At 53.9% G+C, this 25,435-nt stretch overlaps 1 protein-coding gene across 2 annotated transcripts in view; it reads right to left on the bottom strand.

Moving 5' to 3' along the window:
- Positions 1-25,435, bottom strand: part of SPSB1 (splA/ryanodine receptor domain and SOCS box containing 1) — a 70,256-nt gene that overhangs the window by 43,909 nt on the left and 912 nt on the right. The window contains exon 1 of one of the 2 annotated variants that reach the window (XM_070474250.1): positions 10,732-10,750. The exons of the other annotated variant lie outside the window; for it this stretch is intronic. The gene's annotated coding sequence lies outside the window, so the exon portion shown is untranslated. Of the gene's footprint in view, positions 1-10,731; positions 10,751-25,435 lie in introns of those variants that run through there. 2 annotated transcript variants of the gene reach the window in all.

Here is a 25,435-nt window from a genome sequence, read left to right as displayed (position 1 = left end):
TGAATGTATCTTCCCTTGATTTTTTATGGAGCAAAAAAAATTCAACCGCAGGGAGTTTTATGCCAGCCCAGGAAGCCGGGCCACCCAAGTGAAAAGGCGGCCTCACCGGGCAGCCGGCTGCTTTTAGAAACACACCCTGCTCATCCGCCACAAACATTAGCCGGCAGCTAAAAGAGGGAAGTGAACAAAACAGCTCTCCGGATAAGAAGAGGGCTGAGAGGATGCTGGGGGCAAAGCTAATGATAGGATCCAGCTCCGCCACCCAAACTTGTCCAGACGGCCGTGTACGGAGAGGCACATGGGGGCCAGCGTGACAGGCTGCCCCAGGAGGAAGCGGGAGTGGGAGGGGGCTCCCCACCCCAGTCCTGGGGGTGTGGGGGGTGTGGGGGCCAGGCTCTGTCCTGAGTCTGCCCAAGGCCCTGGCCGCACGCCCCCTCCCAACCAGCCTCCAGCCCGGCCCAGGCTCTGCCTTCTCAAATCCTCATTTGATTGTGCGGCTTCCCAGATTAAAACCATCTGGGGGGCATCCACTAGACATACAGGTCACCTCGGCAAGGTTACCAAGTGCCCACAAGGTTACCAAGTACCGGGCATAGAGCCCCCTCCAGGAAAGGCTCGAACTCTCATGTGCGTTGTTCAGTTGTCCAGTCGTGTCTGACTCTTTGTGACCCCATGGACTGCAGCACACCAGGCTTCCCTGTCCTTCACCACTTTCTTAAAGAGGGTCAGGCATCCATATGTCTGCCCTCGACCTGCTCTGGAACCTCCCCACAACTGATGTGCAGACCCTCATTTCTTGAGAACTCAGTTCCCAAATGCCCCAATAGCCCACACTCCTACACAGCCCAAACCATCCTCAGTGTGCCCGGCCGACTGGTACCCAGAGACATGGCAGCCTGGATCACTTCTCTCCTGCACTGGCTGCTCTTTCCTGGAAATCCCAGGAGCAGCAGCAGCAGTTTGGCCACATACTCCACCCGGAGCCCTGGGGCCCCAGCGTCAAGTGTCTACACAAGCCCTCTATTCAGGGGGCAGCAGCCGGCGGGGGGCAGGGGCAGAGCTGGCTTCCAGATGGGGCTCCCGCGGTCCCCTGCTGCCCACTGGCACAGACTGGCTCACGAGGTGCCTCCTATCGTAGTCCTGTCCCGGCAGCCCCCCACCCACTCGGTTTTCCAAGAATGTTTCTGGTCTGGTCCCAACAAGGCCGGCCTGCAGACACGGAGAACAGACTCGTTGTCCCCAACATGACTGTCTGGACATCATCTGGCCCAGTGTCAGCTCTAAGAGGTCAAGGGTCACAGGAGTTATCATCGCAGCGACTTGTGGCTCCGAGGCAGTCACGCCCATTCCCAGGGAGCGTCTGGGCGCCGGCGATGCTGGCTGCCTCCGCCGCCGGGAGCCACACACAAAGTTCCCTTTATGGGAATGAGGTGGGCTGAGCACTGGCAGTTTCGGCTGCAGGGAAACCCAGGTTTGGGTTTTCTCCAAGGGCACAACTGGGCCTTTGTCTTGACTTTGCCCATCCCCAGCCGGGCTGGCCTCCTCGCTGGGTACACAGTGTCCAGGGTCCAAGCTCTTCCAAGGCCGGGCACCTAGACACACCATGGAAGACAGCAAGGGCCGTTCCCCACTGAAACCTCCCGGAGGACCTCCAGAGCCACAGAATCGCAATGGAACCTGCCACAGAGGAGGCTGGCAAATGCGATGAAGCTAATCAGGCCACAGTTCACCAATGCCAGGAACTGGAAAGGGCCCCACAATGGGCTGGTGCTGTGGGTGCAGTGGGTCCAAGGCACAGCACGGTCCATCTGGAGCCCGTTCCAGCTGCATCAGATGCGCCAACCAGCTCGGAAAAGCATGAACATGTGCTTACCCAGCAGGGATCCAGTCCCCTGCTTTGGCACACAAAAATCACACGGCCTAAAAAACCTAGGAGAAAAACCTAGGGACTATGATAGAACAGAGCAACCAGGCTACCCCGAGGAGGGATTCAGGCGGCCAAGGGGAGATGGTACATCAAGCCTGCACATCATCCCTTCTTTGGGTCTGTATCCTGATTCTTCCTTCCTGCAGGAAAGAATTTCCTGAATTTCCCACTGGCCTCAGGGAGGAAGGATCTGAGAGGAGGAAGGATCCGAGAGGAGGGAGGGAAGAGGCCCCACACCAGGCCCCTGCTTTTGAGGTCTTGTGATTCCGAGACCCGACAGTTGACCCCTGAGGTGTGCGAGCATCACAGCAGATAGGCACTGCTTGTCACCAGGGAGCCCCAGCATCGGGGTGTCAATGGTGTGGGCAGTGTCCACTGTCTCGCTGATGCCCAGGAGGCCTTAAGGATCAGGAGAGGCCACTTTCCAGGAATCTGGTGCCAGCGATCCAGGGCAGCCAGGTGTGAGAAAGACACCGTCTCCTTGGAGGGTGATGAACCTGGTGTTCTGTCTCTGCGACAGGCACATCTGGGTTCCATGAAGCCGAAAAATTAAGCCCAAATTAAGGCCTCTATGGAAGACAGGGTTCCAGGCCCAGGTGAGGGGAAGTGCTGTCCAGTACTGACTCCAGACACTGGTCATTGTCGAAGTGCTAACCTTCGGGGCAACTTTGTGTCCGGGGCCACACAGCAAGCTCATCTGAGACCCACCACGATCTCTGAGGGACAGTTCCCTAGGCCAGCCAGGGGGAGAGACGGAAAAACCCCAGCAACTCTGCAGAACGCACATGCGTGCGTGAGCCAGGCAGCGGGGTTGGGGGCCGAGGAGGGGCCCAGTGGAGCCGCCAGCCCCCTCGGCTCAGGTTCAGCAGGCATCCAGTCAAAGCCGCCGGTCCAGCCAGGGCTCCTCATGGAGCGGAAAAGGTCGGATGCTCAGACAGAGGGTCGGGAGTGTTGGATTTCCCCTTTCCGATATGGCCAAGGGAAGGAGGGCCGCTGGCCGGCGCATCCGGCAGGCGCATCCGGCGGGCGCTGGTGCTGGGCGGCAAAGTCCTCCACCACTGGAGAGGGGAGGGGCGGCCGCCCTGCCCCCACTTGTTCACTGCCCCTCCACAGACAGCATCAAAGAGTGATGGCCAGACACAGTCACCACGGGGAAGGTCACATGTGGGTCAGCGCCGGCGGCACGGGAAGGGAGTGACCTATTTCCAAGGCCCATTCAGGAACCTCCCTGCAAACCCAGACGTCTGACGCGGCCAGACAACAAAGGACAGGGGGCTGGGGGAGGGCTGGAGGTGTCTGAAGGTCCAACGCGGCGCTCCCCTCCCCTCCACACGGGGGCCTCCCACCGCTGCACCTCGGCCTCCCGCTGACCACCGGCATGGCTGCACCAGATGACCGGACCTAGCCACACTGGCTGTCTTGACCCTCTGAATGACTCTGCCCAAGTTCACCCTCAGGGGAACCAGAGGCGGTCCTGGCCTCTCTAGAATTCGGCCCAGGAGCCCATAAGTACCTATCTCCCCAGGAATTATTCCACTTCTCATGAAGTTCTGAGAAACACTTGCCACCCTGGGTCTTACTCACAGATGCCCCGTCTCACTCAGTCATCAAGTCAGGGCTTTGACATCTCACTTGCCAAAAAGTCAAGGCATGGTACAAACTGGGGGAAAATAACAAATGAGTATAGGTTGAAAACTTCTGAAAGTGAGAGACAGGCAAGGACTTGGGAGCTGCCAACCCAGATTTCAAATCCCATCTCTGACCTGAGACCTTCTGGACCTCAGTTTCCCCAGCTGTGAAATGAGGACAATAACTCTCTGTCTCACCGGGATGGCTTGAGGGGTAGATGATGCACATGCACCCCAGTGCCTGGGACATACGGAGCGGTCGCTCCAGACAAGCTACAGGGATGGGTCCAAGACAAAGAAGCAGGAGCCTAGGCACCAGGGTCTAAGCCCCAGAGGTTCAGGTCTTTAATAAAGAGCCACTCAGGGGGTTGTTTGTTGCTGTTCAGTCACTCAGTTGTGTCTGACTCCTTGCAACCCCAAGGACTGCAGCACACCAGGCTTCTCTGTCCTTAACTACCTCCTGGAGACCATAAAGAAGGCTGAGCGCCAGAGAATTGATGCTTTCGAATTGTGATGCTGGAGAAGATTCTCGAGAGTCCCTTGGACTGCAAGGAGACCAAACCAGTCAATCCTAAAGGAAACCAACCCTGAATATTCACTGGGAGGAATGATGCTGAAGCTCCAATACTCTGGCTACCTGATGTGAAGAGCTGACTCTTTGGAAAAGACCCTGATGCTAGGAAAGACTGAAGGCAAAAGAAGCGGGTGGCAGAAGATGAGATGGTTAGACGTTATTACTGACTCAGTGTACATAAATCTGAGCAGACTTGGGGAGATAGTGAAGGATGGGGGCCTGGGTGCTGTCCTCAAGGGGTGGAGAGGAATAAATAGGGAGATAGAGATTGACATATACACATTACTAAATATAAAATAGATAACTAAGGAGAACCTACTGTATAGCACAGGGAGCTCTACTCAATACTCTGTAATGATCTATATGAAAAGAAATCTAAAAAAGAGTGGATATATGTATATGTATAACTGATTCACTTTTCTCTACAGCAGAAACTAACACAACATTGTAAATCAACTATACTCAAATAGAAATTAATTTTAAAAATGATCAGTGATATTTAATCTGGAAAAAGTCCATAGACTATTTAAAAAAAAAAAGAAAGGATCTGATCCCCTGATCCAGGGGAGCCCGAGTTCGATCCTTGGTCAGGGAACTAGACCTCACATGCCACAACTAAAAGTTAGTAGGCTGCAGCTAAGACCCAGCACAGCCAAATAAATAAATATTTTTTAAGAATGAAAAAAGACCCTCACGGGATGGGAGCTCAGGGAAAGTGGGTACTGAAATCCCCTGCCTGATGCTATTCCCAGGTGTGTTACCTGGGTCTACCTTTGCTGCTTGGACAGCAGACTTATTGCAGCTGCTCCCCTTGAAGGTAAGAGGCTACAGTGACTAAATGAACAGTGAGGGCCCAGAACAGGGCCACACGTTGGTCAGTGGTGCCCACTGGTATTGCTCTCACTGCTGCTGCTGTATTCCTAGCCCTACTCTGCCCAGAAACTGCCTCCACCCTGAGGTACCTGCTGAAGCTGAATGAACCTCTCCATGAACTCGGTGATGCCCTTGGCTAGGCCAGTGCCTCCATCCTGTCACAGTTTCGCCATCACTATTCAGCGTGATTCACATGTTAACATCACTGAAATCGGGCTGGTTCTGGAGTTGACAGTTCGTTACAGTGACAATGGGCAGCTCATGATAGAATGGTGAACTTTCCTCTGCATGGGGCATACATGTGATGAAACACAGCATCAACTAGCTGCCCATATCTGTCTCCTGACCCGGTTCATGAGCTTCTGCGACAGCCCTCTTATCCATTTTTGGCTAAACAGTAAGTGTTCACTAAAAGTCTGAGAACCAAACTGTTGAAATACCTCTCTCGAGGGTACCAAGGGGATGACTGACAGGTCAGGGCCTGCTCTCCCCTGAGAAAGGGCCCTGGTACTTGAAGCCCACTCTGTGCCATCCAGAATACTTGGAATTCCAACACACACACACACACATGCTTTCTTTGTCAAGACTTCTGGCTTTACCCTCCACGTACCACTAACCCAGAAACTCGACACTCCAGAGAATCGGCTAAGCCCAAGGAATGCAAATGTTTAAGGCCTACCGTCTGCAAGGCCTCAGCAGACTAAACTGAGGAGGTTTAAGAGCTTTTTATCAGCTCTGTGTGTGTGTGTGTGTGTGTGTGTGTGTGTGTATGTATGTGTGTAGAAGGAGAAGGTTCAAAGGGAAATAGGACTATATCCAGACCTGTAACTACACTGCTGCCAATCCCACTGCCTTGACCTGCGGAGGGGGCAGAGACTCAGGAATTGAGACGTGATGGAGCAGAGGAGAAGCAAGAGGCCTATTTTTAAAGGAGGGGAGGGTTTTCCACCAAAGCCTGAGGGGTGAATCCTCCTGGTCACACCAGTCTTTCACGACCATGAAAAGTGAAAGCGAAGTCGCTCAGTCATGTCCGGCTCTTTGTGACCCCATGGACTGTAGCCTATCAGGCTCCTCCATCCATGGGATTTTCCAGGCAAGAGTGCTGGAGTGGATTGCCATTTCCTTCTCCAGGGGATCTTCCTGACCCAGGGGTCGAACCTAGGTCTCCCACATTGCAGGCAGGTGCTTTACCATCTGAGCCACCAGGGAAGCCCATAGCTTCCTATAATTCCGTTCCCTGAAAACCAGCCACGATGGGAGATGGGGCTTCAAAAACACCAGTGACGTAATGAAAAGTCCTCACAAGGGAACAAGAGACACAAAGCCCACCCTCCAGGCTACGTCGGAAGGAAGGACATGATCAGTGGGCGTGGGGGGCAGCCACTCGGGGGGTGCACCCCCTACAGCCCAGATAAAGTGATGGCTAAAAAAGAATTGGCTGAACAAGCCCCACTGTGTTCCAGGCACTGTCTTAGGTATCTTGGCAGCCGAACTAGTTAGATGGAGCCCCCACCTTCGTGGAGACAAGAGTCCACAAACAACCATGGAATATGAGCGATTGGATCAAAGATGCTAACTTTCCCATGGTCACTGAAGAGGTTGGCTAGCTCATTCATTCACTCATTCCTCCAACAAGTTCTTCCCACTAGCCTGTACCTGGTCCCAGCCAGCGTGCTAGGCAGACACCAGGACCCAACCAGAAAGAACCAAGATCTCGCCCTGGAGGAGGTTTCAGCGGCTCCCACCACATCCCCAGGACTTCCACAGCACCTCCTGGATTCCTTACAACCCCCTCAGGCCAGGCACTGAGCACTGGGACCAGCCCCAGATCTGTATCATCAGTTCCCAGGGTGACATGAAATGAATCCACCTAGCTGGGGGTGGGGGGGAGGGAGGATGTGTTACCAGCGGACCCTGAAGATAGAAACGCACCCAAAACACAGAGGGTGGTCCTGGCCTGAGAGACAGTAATGGTTAATTATCACCCTCCAATATACCCTGTTCCTGCTATAAGCTCCCTGCCTAGAACAATGGCCATGACAAAGTGGGTACTCAGTAAATATTTATAGAAGGAGGTTACTGCTATGTAAATTTAAGAGGGAGGCAAAGACAAACCAAAGGAGGGAGGAGGGTACCCAGAAACAGTGAGACAAAGACACCAAACTGGACATCTGGAGGGCTTGGCAGAGAGCTCTGACCCTGTCCATGCAGGTGGTCCCACTGCCACAATAGAAGTCACTTGACCCAATGGGTTCGAAGCGTGAATCCCCCTCTGCCCTTCTGAGAAGGAGTGTCCTACCTGACTCCAGGACTGGGCAGGCAGGTGGCCAACTCAAGGCCAGGTCCAGCCAGGGTCCTCCCACGAGATCCAAGAGACAGGAGAAGTGGGGAGGCAGAAGCTGGGGCAGCCACAGGACCAGTGGGTGTGGACTCAGGAGCTCATGTCGAGGGGCCTATCCTGTCTCCAGGACAAGACACCAGGCTGGATGGTGCTTTGAAACCCTGCCCTTAGAGAGGTGGCCCTACCAACATCAGCCCCCTCCCAAAACCACACCGGACACGCCTGTGAGGGAGGAGCCTGAACATCAAAGCCGCAGAAGATCCATAACCTGTTTCCATCGCAATTCAGTTTCACTCTGCCCCTTCCCAGCCTATGACACCACCCCCTTCCCTGATCTGAGGGGACACCTGGGTCTGCTCCACGGTAGGTCTCCCCACTCACCATCAGCCTCACAGGCCAGGATTTCCCCAAATGCCTAACCTCAGGCATCCCCCATCTCTTCCTAAACTCCAAAGGGGACCAGCCTCCACCCAGGGTCCCGAGCAGGGTGTGGAGCAACAGGGCCCCAGCACTGTCCCCGTCCCTGCAGACAGCCTCCCCTCCTGCTCCTGCATTTCAAGGCCCCAGAAGAGGAACAGCCACTGGGGGTGTCCTGAGGTGGGCGGGGCTTGTCCCACAGTCAAGGTCAACAGCATGTGGCTGGGGTGGCTCCGTCTGCCTTTCTCGCCAGCCTGCCGTGTCCACACTCAGCCTGCAGCCCACAAGGTGCTTCTGCTCGCTGCCCTTTCCACACCAGCCCCTCGGCTCCCACCTCCCAGCCCCCACCTGCTCTCTAGGACTCACTACAGCACCCCCAGCAAGGTGGGCTTCCTGGGCTAGGGGGCCCTCCTCGGAGCTGTGCACCACACCAGTCACACCATTCTGTTTACAGCTCACACTACTGTCCCCACCACGGATGGAGAATCCTCGGGGGTCCCCCTGTGTCCAGAGCCCCGCCAAGGCACTGACCTGGGTGAGCCGCCTGAACTGCCAGATGACAGAAGAGCAGTTCTCTGAGGCACCACGTGGTTCAGTCCTTTGTCTAGTCCTTGCAGTGATCCTCACACCCACTTTATAGACATGGAAACTGAGACTCAAAGAGGCTAAGTCATCTACCCAGGATCCAGTTCGAAAGTCAGAATCAAAACTCACGGTCCTGAGACTTCCCTGCTGGTCCAGTGCCTGAGACGCCATACTCCCAGTGCAGGGGGCCTGGGGTTCGATCCCTGGTTGAGGAACTAAGATTCCCACATGCTGCAACTAAAGATCCCGCATGCTACAACTAAGACCCAGTGCAGCTAGATAATAAATAACCAATCAATAAACATTAAAAACAAAACCCCCCAGTCTTCCCAGACTGCTGGAAGCCTGAGACTAGGGGCAGGAGTGGCCTCAGGGACAAAGAGGGACATCGTGTTCTGCCTCCTGTACCACCGAAGCCTAGAGATGCTGCACCCCAGGCAGGGCCCACACTGCAGGGAAGGAAGTGTAAAAAGGAGGCAGGGGCCAAGGAGGATGGACAGCCTAGGTGGCACAGACCAGGGGAGGCATGAGTGGCCATCTCCCAGGCCAAGGATCCAGGGGCATCATGAGACTGTTGGTGCTCACATCTATCTTCACCCCTCACTGCATCGGCCCAGACCCCTCACCCCACACCCCCAGTAGGCCACAGGAAGCGCCAGCGAAGATCCTCACGCAGCATCTGCCCAGAACAATCTGCCCGGAAAGGGAGAGGAGGTGGTGGCTTCCTCTGGTCCCCACCTGGCTGTCAGAGGCACGGTTGCTCACAGCATCCCCTGGCTCCCAGGGGAAGCTTCATCAGACCCTCGCGCCTGTCCGGGAGCTCCAGGGAAGGCCCAGGGCTCAGGGAAGTTCCAGAAGAACCCAGGCACAAAAACCCAACCAAGGTCGGGACTCCCCTCAGGTCTTCACCTGGGTCCCCGTTTCCTGTCTGTGCAGCCAGGGCAGGCCAGAGCCAACACACGGATCGAGGCCGGAAGGTCAACAGAGAATAAAAAGCATCCACCCAAGAAGCCCGCGTAACTGCGGGGGCTCAAAAAGATCGGCCCCCTTGCCACAGGAAATCAGCTGCACACGGCTTCAAAACTGTCTTCTTCCACCTGGTGGCCTGACACTCTCCACCCCATGCAGGTGCACACGTGCACGTGTGCGTGCACACACACACACACACACACACACACACATTTCACCCCTTGGCCCAGGAAGGCAAGGCAGTGAGTTTGAATTCTGCCTTCCAACCTGGATCCCGGACAAATGACTTGGCTTCTTTGAGCGTCAATTCCCATATCTACAAAAACATCTTTGAAAACCCTGGAGTCCTGCCGATTTTGATGATGGTATTTATTAAGCATGTACTACACACTGGGGACCATCTGAGCTTCTAAGCATATGCACATTTCCTCCAACCAGTGAAAGATCGCTTCCTTTCTTCTCTTCCCCCTCACTCTCCAGTTCCTACACATCCTAAGGTCTAGCTTCAGTGTCACCTCCTCCAGGAAGCCTTCTTAGATTCACCCGCTAAACCTCATCAAAATCCTCCAGAACTCTACTTGCCTCTCACTGCCTTTATTACCCTCTAACATGATATTAGTTCAGAGTTATCAGTATATTTGCCCTTCTTCCTTTCCAAGCAAGCTCTCAAAGGCCAGGATTAAGGATTGTAAATTCCTTCCTCAGAGAAGGAAGGTGCATGAGTGGTAAGGCCCCGCCCCACCCCAGGCTTTAGAGTTCAGTTACAACAAGGACAGTACCTGGCAGCTCATCCATGTCAACTTATTCCACCCACAGGGTCCTCTGACACCCCCATTTCATGGATGGAAACTGAGGCCCACGTCACAGAGGCAAGAAGTACTAGAGCAGGACTCCGGCCACCTCCATCTGACTCCGAAGCCAGGTTCATAACTGCTCCAGCCCTCAAAGCCAGGCTAGATGCACAGCATACTCCAGAAAAGCCAGGCTAGATGCACAACATCCTCCAGAGATGAAACCCTGGACCAGAGATGCCACCCAGCAGAGCACCTGCACTTGTGCCAAGGCAACACGTGGGCTCTGAGATCTCCACACATCCCCAGACCTGTTGATAAATACTGACTTCCCTGAGTCCCTGGAGGCCCTCTCCATCAATCAGCCCCTTGGCCACAAGCCACACCCCCTCATCATCCAGCAACTAAAGTCACACCCGGCATGGCAGGAGCCTCAGGGCCCAACGTCAACGTTAAGTCTGCTCAGCTTGGCCAGTGCCACGCCAAACCAGCATGCAGACATCACCTGGTGGAGCCTGCGGGGGCAGACAGACACACACACATACTCCCTTGACCATGGGAACTGTCTCTCACTCCTTCCGCAACAAAATCTACTGTTCCCTGGGCACATCACCATCTCAACTCACCTGAAGCAGGTGGCCCGGCCAGCTGGGCAGTGTTTCTTTCCCAGGCCCACTCCCTTAGGAGGTGCAGCCAGCCCCACGGCAAGCAAAACCAGCTGTCTCACTCACCTGGTACCTCCCTGGGTCCCCTGCCCCTGCCCTGCGGGACAGGGCTGACCAGGGAGGAGCGCAGGGCCCCTCTGCAGGACCCAGTGGCCGCTGCGCTTCCCCAACCTCCCGCACCTGGCCCCCGCTGGTAATGACTAAGCGATCCCCACCTCGGAGCTCGCCTGGCAAGGGGCCCCGCTGGCTGCCGACCGGCACCATGATGCCCGGAGCCGCACGCAGTAAACCCATAATTGGCAAGTCCTCTTCTTGGGAAAGAAAACCCCCTCCGTGTTTTGTTTTGTTTTGTTTTGCCCTTAAATGAAACAAATCCACCCACGTAGTTACTGGAAACTCAAGCATGTGAAACCGAACCGTTTGCAAAGAGAATTAGTCAGCAACCTTGTGAGCCGAGGACCGGTCCCTCCGTGGGTGGAGCCAGCTGTGCTCTCGAGGTTCCCAACCAGGAGGACAGCAGGGGGGCACCGACCTCCACACCAGGTTCCCCAAAGTCCAGGGGATGCCCTGGGGGGTGGGTCAGCTTGAGAACACATTGCCATCTGTGGGAGAGTCCCCCAGCTCCAGGTGAAGGGTGAAATGTCCTTCTCACTGCTATACACGGGGGACGGTTACAAGCCGAGGCTCAGGGTCAGGCTCACGTTCAAATTCCCCCTCCGTGAAGTCAGTTGAACTTGCAGGTCTGTTTCCTCATCTGTAAAATGAGGACAATAGATCTCTGCCAGCGCCAGAGATCCCCAGGGTCAATCTAGAGGAAGTTCTCTGTGCCTGGTGCCAGAGAGGCAGCCATAAACGCACCTTTTGCAGGGGAGCAAAGGACAGCAGGGATGTGATTGTCTTAAGGCTCTGTACTTCCTGGTGCAGGGGAATAGACTGAGCTGGTTCCCAGCCCTGCTGCTTTATCCAGGATGTGGCACGCCAGGTGGAAACTGGGCCAGGCCAGGTACCAGCAGCTACAGGTCTCGTCCCAGCGCTTAAGCCCCAGGTTGTGTGACTCCACCAGGCTCCCTGGCCCTGCCCTTCTCATCTGTACAGAAAGGGCACAGACATTCTATTCTGGGTTGTTTCTTTAAGAACAAACAAAAAACCCAGTAAGTTTTTTAAGTGATTTGTCTACTTAAAAAAAAAAAATCCAGATTCCTGGCCTCCCTTAGGAGAGAAAGAAGTAGACGCTGTAGTTCCCTGGACTCCACATGTCAAGGTAAGAGAGCCACCCCCTCGTATAGGATACCCGCATGCCGCTTTGCCATAGTCCTCACCCTGCCCTATAGCTGTCCACGGGCTGCTTCATTTGTGCCTCCTTCCTGGCCCCTGGGGGCATCTGAGTTTGTGACCTAGTTTAAAAGTCTAATTTTACTTAGAAGCATGACCTTAGCCACTTGTCACTCGAAATATCCACAGGAAGTGTCCTTCGAGAAGGTGATTAAAATCTGAGGCTTAAGGTTGATTTTTCTGGAAGGAAAACACAATAATGTAAGAAGACACTTGTGCCACTCTTGCTGAGGGAAACACAGGCAGAGTCCTTTGGGGGGGTGCCAGGGATGCTCCCCATCACAGGATGGGGAGCCCCAGCTATCCAAGCTGACCAGCTATTTTATTTAAGGGACAGGGGAGGTAGGAGTCAGCAGATACAGCTGGGCCTACTAACAGCTCAACAGAGATGCTGAAACTGTCCAGTGGAGTCTGAGGACATTTTCAAGTCGTCTGGATCCCTCCTGAAGGGAAAAAAATCAAGACTCAGGATCTCTGTTTCCCGGCCTCACCAATGACACTTGGCACATTCAGCCTCCACTGCTAAGGGCTGAACATGGTGACACAGCAAGGCCAGGTTGGACCCACCTCGATCCCACACTGCAGCATCACATGAACCCCTTCTCCCCTCCCCAGCTTGGCTCCCTCCTTTGCCTGGCTACGGTCTCCTCCAGTGACTGTTGCTTCCAGACCCACTCCCCACCTCCGCCAGATCATGTGTCTCCTCAGGCTCAGAGGTTGCGTGCAACAGTGATTCAGACCACAGGCTGGGTCTGTATCCAGCATGGCTGTGTGTGATCCCAGGCAAATGATTTGATTTCCCTGTGCTTCAGTTTTCCCATCTGTGAAATGGGCACAATAACACTCCCCCGCTGACCACACACACACACACACTCAACAAGATTCCTGGGAGCACGATAAGTTAATGCACTGGAAAGGGCTGAGCATGGTGTCCGGCATATAGCAGGTGCCCAATAAACATTAAGCAAAGTGGTCTAAAGCCAAAAGGACAAGGTGATCCATGTATGCAGGTCCGCCAGGAATACACACAATCTCCAGTCCAGTTTATACAACTGGCACTTGCTGTTGCTGATCCCCTCACGTCTGCATCCTCCACAGCCCCAAACTCCACCTAGGTAGCCTTCAGTAAGTGCTTCCCCAAACCGCCCTGCTTCTATGAGAGGACAAGCACTGAGATCACCCAGTCCTCAAAATTTAGCCCATGAGCTGCTCACCTAAGAAACCTCTATGATTGTACCTACCTGCATCTCTAACAGCACGAAGGAGACTCGGCAAACTTATGGAACTTGGCAAAACTGCAGTTCCCCGCCCCAGTTTCCACCCTCAGAGAAGTGAATCCATTAGCCCCTACTGTTTACACTCGAAGCCTCCCACTGCTACAGTATCCAGAAAGGTGGGTACTACCTGCTTTGTCTTACAAAAATTCAGGGAAAACAGTTAACCCAAGACAAAACTTGGTCCTCAAGGGGTGCCCATGACTGAAGGAGGGGAAGCCAGCTCCACTTTCTACCTTGTCTAAACACAGCGACTTCATCTGACTAGGACTGAAGCATGGTTCAACCCGAGGAGAAAAGTCCCCATGGGTGTTCCAAATGTACCTTCCTGGTGCATTTTGAAAAAAAAAAAAATTTATTGTAGTAAAAGTTTCCCTGATGGCTCAGTGGTAGACAATCTGCCTGCAGTATAGGAGATTCGGGTTCAATCTCTGGGTCGGGAAGATTCCCTAGAGAAGAAGACGGCAACCCACTCCAGTATTCTTGCCTGGGAAATCCCATGGACAGAGGAGCCTGGTGGGCTATAGTCCATGGGATTGCAAACAGTCGGACTAAACAACCAACCAACCAACCAAAAGTCACATGATATAAAAATACTATTTTAACCATACTTAACTGTACAGTTCAGTGACACCAAGTATACTCACATTGTTATGCGATTCTCACCACCATCATCTCCCGAATTTTTCACCTGGCTGTGAAAACTGTCCCCATCAAACACTAACTCCCCAGCCTCCACCCCCTTGCCTCTGGCATCGGCCAACGTGCTTTCTGATTCTATGAATCTGACTATTCTAGGTACCTTGTGTAAGTGGAGTCAAACTGTATTTGTCTGCATCTACTGTATCTGAAATGCATTTTTAAGGTTAACTTAATATATGTCCTACAAACATTGTACCTTCTGTTTCTTTAATCCCTCTTCCTGTGGCTAAAACCACACCTTGCACCAGACACCAGAGAACTCAGTATCTCAGGCAGAACCATCTTGGGTGCTGCAACTCACCCTGGTCCTCACCTTTATCTACTCCTATAAGTTTACTGAAGAATGTTGGGGGGGATGGCAGGGGCAGGAGAGGGTGGAGAAGACCACCCCTAATCTGCCTCTAAGACAGGAGCCCCCCAAATTATTTCCAGCAGCTCCAATAATTTTCCCCCTAAGTTAAGCCTTGTACAAAACCCCACCCTGCTCAAGAAAAAGGTTGAAATGCTCTGTTCAAATGGCCTGTCTTCCTGCTGCGCTGTGTAGCATCCCTGAGGCTCGGCAGGAAATCAGGGGCCGAGGAGATGGGGTCCACACAGCCCCGCCCAGCCTTTCTTAGCAGGTGGTCATGGGACGCCCATGAGATGCCCAGTGTCCCCTTCTCAGAGCTGCCTAGGAAACAAGAACATAGTTTCAACCCGCCAAAGCACAAGAGCCCTACCTGACCCTCCTGGAACTTCACTGGCATCCCTTCGTCTGATCTGCCTGGGAAGGAGGCTGCAGTCGAGCCCAGCGATTGGCTGGTGACTGCTCCCCAGACACCAACCTCTGCTCTGGCTTATGTTCACATTTTTCCATTTAAAAAATACATGTAAACACTGACTGCAAAGCAAAACCTCAGTGGGGTGAGACACCCTGGGGGTGGAGGGGAGCAGAGAGAAACCCCAGTCGTGGCTCAGGACTCGGCCGAGATGCGCTTCTTGGGTCGGAGCTGTGTGGGCAGCTCTCAGTGCGGGCACCGTGGCAGCTGAGACAGAGCGGGCATTCAGGGGACACTGGCTGGATGGTGAAGGATTAAACAAAAAAACCCTTTATCCCGAGCTGTCTAGACACCCCTGAGAGTGACACAATGGTGTGGAAGATACTTGCTCTGGGAACCTGGAGGGCCTGAGGCAAGGGGTGGGGGATAAAGAGACAAAACTTACAAATCAGCTCAAAATTGGCCCCACAGGCTGGAACTGGAAGGAAGGGGGGAAAAGCCCTACCTTTTGAACATCAAAGTTCTCCAAAGATGAGGACGATTTTTTAAAGGGACCCTGACATTTATATATAATTTATACATAATGAGAACAGTTCACATTGGTGTTGCCCTTACGATGATCCTGCCCAGCTTCACAAAGGCAGGGTAATGGTCTCATTAGAGCTTCTTAAAAGCTCCAAACTGAGAGACCCTCAGACAAGCAAGAACCCTCCCTCCCCCAGAGATCCACTCAAGTGCCCCCACCCCCAGCACTCGGCAGGGCCCCTCACCCTCCACACAAACTGCCTCCCTCTGAGTCCTGCATTTAATCTCAGGGTTGTGTGAGGCTTCCTCGGATCAACCCAACAGGCAGATCCAACAGCACGACCCATTGCCTGTGTGGCCCTCCCGTGGCAGGTGCAGGAGCTCCAGGGGTCTCCCCAGGAGCCCCTACTCCCGAGGGAAGGTGCAGGGCCACAGAGCGGCAGCATCACCCCAGCCAGAAACCCCAGTGTCCGTCAGCCCTGCGGCCAGATCGCCAAGCAGACAGTGAATGATCTGCTCGCCGAGTGTCCAGCGCATCCAGACAAAAGGACTGAGGCGCTGAAGCAATGCTTCCCAGAGGTCAGAGAGCTGACCACAGAGCAAACAGGGCCAAGAGGTCTAGTTTATGCAGGCATTACAGGAGCAATGTTTGGGGTAAATGGGGGGAGGGTGCAGGGTCACCCCGTACCCACTGACAACCCCTGGGTCCAGCATTCAGGGCTCCCTGCCACAAGGCAGCCTGCCAGTGATCCTTCTCGTGACAGCCCGTCCCTCCTCAGGGTCACTCTACTGCGGCCCACCATGAAAACCCCCAGTCTAGAGCAAGCCCCCCTAGACAGTCACAGGAGCCCCCCACCAGGCCCACTAGCACACCTGTCAGCTAGCTAGTGTCTCCAGCACACGTCGCTCGTCTCCACCTGCTCGACCCCAGACTCTTGAGGGCCCCAAGCCGCTTCCCACCCCTCCAGCGTGATGTCTGGGAAACAGTAAGTGCCCAGTAAACGATGCGGTGTGCTCAGCAGTCACAGCAGAAAGAACACAGCTGTTGATCAGGCCAACCCTCTATCACCCACAGAGCCATGTCACCTCTGTGGTTCAGAAGTCATCTCTGATGCTCACTTTTCTCCTCTGTGAACAGGCAGTTCATGCCTGACTCACAGGCTGTGGAATCCATCTATGGCAGCAGGCACGGTGCCTGGCACACAGGGGTGTTTGATGCAAGCTAAGACCATTTCTGGCAGAGTCGGACACAGAGCAGACGGGCGACAAGACACCCTCAAGGAGGTGTTGGCCCAAGAATGGGAGGAAAAGTCAGGGAAATGTTGTCAGAGGGCTCCTGTGACTACCAGGCCAGTGTGCCCTTGGGTGACATCTCAAGGTCCCCCCCAGGCCACCGTCCCTGCTTCTGTGCCTGTCAATGCATCGTCTCCCTACCCACAGTCATGGCACCATGGCCGTTGACTGAGTCAAGGGTGGACACAGAGATGATGCCACTGCCCATGGACGCTGGTCAGGGCATCACCGCCCCAGAGAGGGGCAGGAAGCTCTCGGTTACGCCACAGATGAGACAGAGACACTCAGGTCTCAGAAAACTGGGAGGAAAGGGGAAGAGAAAGTGCCTGGCTGAAACTGAAGCTCTGCTCCCAGACGGGTCAACAGGATTCGAAAGTGGCACCAAACTGCAACGCTATCAGAGATCAATCCTGGAAAACGTTCCCACCCCAGAGAACCACCACCCTCAGCCTCAGAGCTGGTCCACAAAAGATACAGGTGACACTGCTGCTTGAGATGGAAGGAGGGGGGCAGGAGGGGCTCACAAAGTGAACTCGAGACCAGGTCATGCCCTGAGTGTCATGACTCTGGAAATTCACCCTAGGAATGACGGTGGCTGTTGAAGGGCTTTAAAAAGGGAGCTGAGATTTCAGGTGCTCACTTTTAAAAGATCACTGGAAAAAAATTAAGAACAATGAAGAAGTTCGCTGACTGCAAGGGAACTGTGTCTGGGTCTTCGGTGGTAATGGAAAAGGAGCCAAAGGCAGGTGTCTGCAGTTTCCTGCCTTTTCCAGGTGGATGTTTTAGACAAGCTCTTGTTTCCACCTTTGAGTGACCCCCAAGCGAGTCAGGAGGGGAAATCCAACTTCCTTCTAGGAAACACTTCAATCTGCTGTGCCCCACGTAATTAGCCAGAAGCCGGACACAAAAGGCCCCAGAGTGGATGGTTCCAAGTATAGGAAATATCCGGAATGGGCAAATCCATAGAGACAGGACTCAGACTGTGCTTGCCAGGGGCTGGGGGAGGGACATGGGAAGGGACTGCTCAATGGGTACAAGCTTTCTCTTTGGAGGGAAGACGTTCTGGAACTAGACGAAGCTGGTTGCACAGTGCTGTGAATGTACTGATCGCTACTGAACAGCTCATTTTAAAATGGGTCATCTGGAGGGCTTCCCTGGTGGTCCAGTGGTTAGGACTCAACATTTCCATTGCAGGGGGTGCGGTTTTGATCCCTGGCCGAGGAACTAAGATTCAACATGCTGTATGGTACGGCCAAAAAAAAAATTTTAAATGGCTAGTTTTGTGTTTTATGGACCTCACCTCGATTAAAAAAAAAAAAACTATAATCGGCTAGTATCACAGAGCATATGGAGACATCCTGGAGTTAGAACTACCAACCCCATTTTCATGTGTGTGTGCGTGCATGCATGTGTGTGTGTGTGTCTGTGTGTGTGTGTGGGGTGGGCATCATTTCTCCTCAAACCTAGGGCCACTTCTGATTCCTGTCAGCCCCCACCGGCCAATACCAGGCCACAGGTGACATGGGACCCTCTAGCCTGTCTCTCAGCTCACTCGTTTCTGCTGCTCCCCTTCTCTGTGGCAGAGCGTGGTGTTTAAGTGTGTAGACCCGGGGGCCAGGCTGCACAGTTCAGCTCCTACTCCCAGCAGCCCTGAGCTGGTCTCAGTTTCCTCATCTGTAAAATGGGGCAGCACCTACTTATTCTACAGGCCTCATTGACATTGTGAAGACGGAGCCACTGTGTGTGTGGCCACACACAGCCCCTGGGAGGGCATCCGGACAAGCCAACCTCCATTAAGTGGCTGTGGATGACTGCGCTCTGAGCCCAGCACTGTACCTGCATTTACGCTGCCCTTCTCCTCCTGATCTCCTATGTGTGGTTCTTCTTCCTACAATAGTGACTCCATCACATCCAAACTGTCCAGCTTGGCATTCAAGCACCCCCAAGCCCAACCTGCCTGCCCACCTATGACCATATCCCCCACACTCCCTCCTGCATCTGGGCGGGAGGGTAAGAGGGATAATCCAGGAAGACGGGTTCTCCCCTGCCTCATACACCAGTTCTGCAGTGCCCAGAGGGCTCTCCACAGTCAAAGCTGCCTAGTGAAGACGTAATGAGCAAACTGGAGTAGGAAGCAGCATGTACCCCACCACGATGGAGGCCCAGGACTCAGCCACCCTGCTGTGGGGACTCATGGCCAAGAAGGTGGAGACAGCCGACAGAACCAGTCATTGCCCCGAAACAGTCACTGCCTTGAAGAGTCCACACGAGAGCACACCTTCCAAGTGCATCCACTGGGCTCCAGCCCTCCCCGTGGGAGCAGCCCCCGAAGTCCCCCCTCCCCATGGGAACACCCTCCAGTGTCATCCCCTCCCCATGGGAGCACCCCGCCAGTGTCCCACCCTCCCCGTGGGAGTGTGCCCTAATATCCCTGCCCCTCTCCCCGCAGACTCATCCCCTGGTGTTCTCCATCCTCTCTGCCCTCATTCAGCCCCACTCCAGCCACACACTGGCCCACACACACCTTCCACACCTGCCATCCTTCCACCTGAAAGGCCAACTTGCCTCCCGATGACCTTCTCTCTCTCAGTATCCCCCTATGCCCTGGGGTAAGGTCATCAGGGGGATAAGCCTGCATCTCCCACTGGACAGACAGGACCTGGAGAGCCAGGAAGCCCCCTCAACTCCATCCTTCGTATTTTCAGCCCCAGCAGACTGGCCACACACAGCAGGGGCTCAATAAAAATTTGGATGAAAGAATGAACACGAGTGAGTCAATAACAGCACACACGAGAGGCTTGTTTTGGAGTCCCTGATGGTCCACGGAGCCGTGGGGGGAGATGCCGATCTGTGAATTGAAAACTTGGTGGTCAGTTCCTATGACAAGAGTCCAAGGGGTGGGAGCAACCAGCAGGATTCAGATGCTGGTGACTGAAGCTAGGAGGGGGCAAGGGGGCTGGCATGAGGAGGTGGGTGGCCCAAGAGAGATGTGAGCAGGGGGTGTGGGTGGGAGTGCGAGGGGTCTGTGGGGGAGACAAGGCAGAAAGGGCCAAGAGGCGGCAGCAGTGGTCCGGGTGGAAGGGGGTGGGGGAGAGTGCTCTCTAGGCGGAGAGGGGGCCATAGCACCAAAGCAGCAGGATGGTGAGTGGACATGAACTAGAAGGTCCTGGAGAGCCTGGGAAGTTAGTATGGGGACCTCCAGGAGCTGCTGGAAAGACCTGCCAGTGCCAGGGGAGTGAGGGAGTGGAAGCCAGGTGTGTGTTGCCCTGAGAACGAGAGGCTGGATGGGGCTGGAGGGGCCGCTTCTCCCGCCCGAAAAGCAGGTCTGGGAGCTCTCAGCCAAGTGAAGCCTGAGTCCTGGGGCCCCTCCCCACTGGCTGTGACCCTGGCTCCCAGGTCCCCGCATGACCCCAGGAGCAGCCTCATCTACCTCTGACCAGCTGGAGGGCACAGGAAGCTGTGAGGCTGGGCCAGTCACATCGGGGAGGGGCAGGAGCCCCAAAGCCCACCATCAGAGCCCCCCTCCTCGGCATTCCCACAGGGACCCCTAAGGCCCACGATGAGGGCCCCTTCCTGGGAGCCTATAACTCTTAGGGAGAGCAATGAAAAAGCAGAGACCAAGTGTCCACCCCCGGATGAATGCATAAGCAAGATGTGGTCCATGCATACAATGGAATGTTATTCAGCCCTAAAAGGAAAGATATTCTGACATGGGCTACGGCACAAATGAACCTCTCGAAGACATCTTGCTAGGAAAAGTAAGCTGGTCACAGCAGGACAATCCCATGTGATTCCAGTTATCTGATGGGCCTCCAGACCCTGGAGTGGTCTAATTCACAGAGGCAGAATGTAGAATGGTGGTTGCCAGGGGCTGGAGAGGGGAGGTGGGGAGCTAGGGCTTAATGGGGATAGAGTTTTAATTTTACAAGATGAAAGGAGTTCTGGAGATGGAGGGGGTGATGGTTGTAGAACAAAATGAAGTACTTAATATCACCGAACTGTACACTTATAAATGGTTAAGATGTGGACTTCCCTGGTGATACAGTAGATGGGAGTTCACCTGCCAATGCAGGGGATATGAGTTTGATCCCTGGTCCGGGAGGATTCCACATGCCACAGAGCAACTATGCCCGTGTGCCACAACTACTGAGCCCATGGGCTACAACTATTGAAGCCTGTGTACCTGGAGCCTGCGCTCTACAACAAGAGAAGCCAGGGCAATGAAATGCCCCAGGCGCCGCAACCAGAGAGCAGCCCCCATTTGCAGCAAGAAGAGAAGGCCCTCAGGCAGCAACAAAGGCCCGGTGCAGCCAAAAATAAAATAAATAATTTTGTAAAGATGGTTAAGACATAATTTTAATGTTATGTTTATTTTTAAGAAAAGAGAGAAGAATCGAACCCTTAAGCCAAGAGGAGTCTTTCCAGATGGCCTTTGGGCACCCAGGTGCCAACCATGGCGACCCCAGCACACACCCTCTTTGTCGGGGTGGACTCTCCCAGGACACACAGGGCAGGCAGGAACACTAGGCTGAGGGTGCCAGTGCCCGGGTCTCTTCCCCAGTTCTAGCTGAAATGCTGGGAATAAGGGTTCCATGCCCCAAGCACGCCTCATCTCATGCCAAACGCTCTCTTGTGGGATGGCACGAACCTGCTTTAAAAGAAGGTTCCAAAGTTTCTGTCTCCAGCCCAGACCTGTCTCTTGAGCCCTAGGCCTACCTGCCATCTGGACATATCTGCAGAGACCAGCTCCACCTGGAACAGGCTTAAGGTATGCCCACGTCTCCTTAGCCCCCAGTCCTCCCTAAAGGGTCACCATCCACTCTGACCTCTCGACAGACACCTGCAACTCTCCCCACTTCTTCATGCCCTACGCCCAACGAGTCACCAAACCTGCCAATTTCACCCTGAAAATGTGGTCACTGCCATCCGCCCGGCAGGAAACAGATGTGACGGAACCCAAGGCAACATTTTGAACAACCAGACACCCTGAGGGCAGAGCCGGCAGCTGTGTGTGACCACAAGCAGCTTGTCCAGCGAGGGCTGTTCACAGCTGGGCCACCTGTCAAGACCATGTCACCAGGTTGATCCTAGATTCCTACTCAGTGTGGTATTGACATCCCACACGCCCACAGCCTTGGGACCGCATGACCCGCCGCCCCCTTCACTCCTCCAGAGGTACCCCGAGGGCGGCCGAGGCTCCCATGCCCTCCATCACCCACAGGGGGAATTCAAGACGGTTAAGATCAGGCTTAGGTCTGGCGCAGCACTTGTGGATCAACCACTTCCACATTCCTGCTGTCCAGCCCTGCCTGAAACCCCAGGCCTGCCTTGCCCAGGCCCAGCCTCGGTGGGGGGGCACAGCCAGGGTTGTGCCTTGGCAGATCCTCCAAGGGAGGCCCAAGGAGCCTGTGTGCTATGTCTCCCAACCAGCAGACACATTTTTTCACTACGTTGGGCAAGTAACAGAACTTTTAAAACACAAAACAGCAGGAAGCTTCCCAAACGTTTTTGGGGTTGCGGGGGTGGGGGTGGCAACAGGACAGATGCCCCTCTAGGAGCCACCCTCCCCTTGGCCCAGCCAGGAAAGACCCTCAGCTCCAAGTCTGGAAAAGTACCTTTACCCCAGCTCACCCTCCAAAGCCCACATCTTAGACATTTATGTGCATGAAGTCACTTCAGTGGTGTCTGCCTCTGTGACTCTGTGGACCGTTGCCTGCCATGCTCCTCTGTCCATGGGACTGTCCAGACAAGAATACTGGAGTGGGTTGCCATGCCCTCCTCCAGGGGATCTTCCCGACCCAGAGATCGAACTCACGTCTCTTATGTCTTCTGCATTGGCAGGTGGATTCTTTACCACTAGCGCCACCTGGGAAGCCCCTTGGACACTTAATGTTTCCTCTAACAGCTTCTTAGGAACAACTTACAGGTGACCTGACATTATGTCTAAGATTTACTTCCCAACAAGCCAGGAAGGGCTTCCCAGGTAGCACAGTGGTAAAGAATTTGCTGCCAATGCAGAAGATGCAAGAGATACCGGTTCAAACCCTTGGTCAGGAAGATCCCCAGGAGGAGGAAATGGCAACCCACTCCAGTATTCTTGCCTGAAGAATCCCATGGACAGAGAAGCCTGGTGGGTTACAGTTCATGTGGTCCCAAAGAGTCAGACACAACTAAGCATCCAAGCCACACACAAGCCAGGAACAGTGTGTGTGTGACGGGTGTTTATGTGTGGGTGGGGTCGGGCGTGCATGCATGCATATGCATTCATGTGTGTGCATGCTGACACTTGAAGCTGGTGAGGGAACCTTATATTTCTCTCAATTTTGGTATATGTTTTAAATTTTCCATAATCATAACAATTTTTTATTTAAAAATTAACACATGCTTCCTTAAGAAAAGGCTAAGGTGATGGAGGTGGGAGGCTGTACTGATTAAGGGCTTAGGTGCCAAAATCCCTAACCTTGGCCAAGCCATGTGGACGGCGGAAGAACTCACTTGCTACCCTGAGTTCTTAGGAAAAAGACAAGGGTTAATGTGTCAAGGACTCAGATCAGAGCCTAGTAGCAGTGCTATAACATTATTTCTCTTTATTATTCTTATTCTTACCAATCAGCATCAGACAAGATCTCACCCATAAAGCACTTAGCTGCCTGGCACAGTGCCTGGCACCTACTGGAGCAGAATTTTTATTCTTAGATTGGGGTGGGGGGTCTATCAGATAACCGAGATATAGGAGAGCACTCGGCTGAAATAAAGTCCAAAATAAAGGTCCTTTTAAGTCTGAATTTCATCGGTCAGGCCTGTGGAGGAAGAATGAGATTATGCATCCCTAGGTGGACCGAGGCATGCCCTGTGCTGCTGTCCTGATTAAGAAGCTCATTCTCAAACTTTTCAGGAACAAATATAAATCGATCATGAACAGCAGCCAGAACCTAGCTCTTGGGAGGAATTGTTGCAAAATTCCCAGACTAAGCTCATGAGCACAGCTCATGAACTGTATGAATCAGAGGTTTTACTGAATGTGAAAACACAAGGCAGGCAAGTCTCTGCTCACCCGGGAGGAGAGGCAAGGTGGGAGAAGGTACGGCCCTGAGGGAACATGCATCCATCCTTCTCAGCAAAGCAGCAGGCAGTGTGGGCCTCCACCAGCTGGACACCTACCATCCTCCCCTGCTTCAAAGGAAGATGACTCCCCAGGGCATGTCAGAGTTTTACCAGGCAACCCAAGGGAGCCCAATGAAGGGTGGTTTCAGACTTGTTGGAGCAGCCCAATGAAAGAAGTCTCTCCCAGCTCCAAAGTGACATCATCGGGGACCCCGGGCAGAACCACTCCCCCCTAATAAGCCCCAGAACCCACTGATTCTCCCTAAAGCCCTGACCTCTCTGACGCCAGGCCTGCCCTGCTCGTGACTGTCAGAGCCACTGTGGTCAATGTGCCTCTGTTTTTATTCTCTCTGCTTCCCTCGTGGGAGCCAGACTGGGAAAGGAAAGGAAGTTTGTAGAGTTATTATTGCATTAGGCCATGCCACCCCATCTCTCTCTCTCTCTCCATCTACTGGGTAAAGCACACTCTGCAGAAGACAAAGCAGTAAGAGAACAAGAAAACTGAAATGATCCAATCCAGCCCATCACTTGACATCTGGGGAGACACGAAGTGCCTGGCCCATGATCTCAGCACTAGCGACAGTAACCAATGACAGTAACCAACCAGCAACAGTTAGGGCTCCGGAGATTTGGTCCACAAGCTCTGGCTGTGCAGTCTGGGTAAGCCAGCCACCCTCTCTGGGCCTCTGCCAGGAAAGGAAGGGTGGGCCCAGATGGATACCCCATAAGTATTAATAAGACACGGCTTCCCCAGCTCTGTGATTCCTCAGTGGGAGAGCCACTGGGGAGGGGGTGGTGTCAGGAACGGGTTCATCAGAAAAGGGAGGGACAACCCCGCCCCCTCGCTTGCTTTCCGTCCTCACACCCAAACCAGGATTCCAGGTCTGCCCCCCCCTAAATGTTCTACCCAGGAGAGAATTCTTTCAAGGACACCAGGCTTTAGTCACCAGAGATGCTTTTTTACAATCAACACCTGTTAAAACTCAACTCATGACCAGTTTCTGATGCTACTGGCTGGAGCATTTAATTAAATATTACTCACTCAGGAAGCGGCCCCTGCCAACTCACCCCCGAACTGTTCAGTTCATTTTCAGAGAAAAAGAGAGCAGGAGGGAGGAGCCTGCACCCTCCTCAGCTGGTACCAGGCACCCTGCCCTCCTCCCCTGTACCCTGGTTCAGGGCAGCCCTGTTTTGAGAACCAAGCAGGAAAAGGCAAGTTAAGCGGATCCAGGAGCCAGCGATCCCCGCTGCCAGGTTACCATGGATGGCACGCACACACACACACACACACACACACACACACACACACACACTCATGCCACACGGACACACACGCACTCAGAGATGCAGTCAGACACACAGACACATGCACACACACACATTCACAGAGACACACTCACCACACACACACTCAGAGGTGCACACTAACTTGCACGAAGACACACACACAGGCACACACAAACACATCACACATGCACATTCATACATTTACTCACCCACACACACAGGCTCACAAAGACACACTCTCACACAGACACATACTCAGTACACACCATACTCACACACACAATTCGCCATCCCTCCCCGGCATACCAAGCCATCGCCCCGCGGGGCCGTTAGCATTGCCGGGAGCCTCTGCCTTGAACTTGAACAGGACAGCTACCACCGACTGACCCG

The sequence above is a fragment of the Odocoileus virginianus genome, chromosome 11 (genome assembly GCF_023699985.2).
Source record: "Odocoileus virginianus isolate 20LAN1187 ecotype Illinois chromosome 11, Ovbor_1.2, whole genome shotgun sequence".
Classification (NCBI taxonomy): domain Eukaryota; kingdom Metazoa; phylum Chordata; class Mammalia; order Artiodactyla; family Cervidae; genus Odocoileus; species Odocoileus virginianus.
Note: the sequence above shows the minus strand (reverse complement) of the source record. Positions and strands in the feature narration are given on the sequence as shown.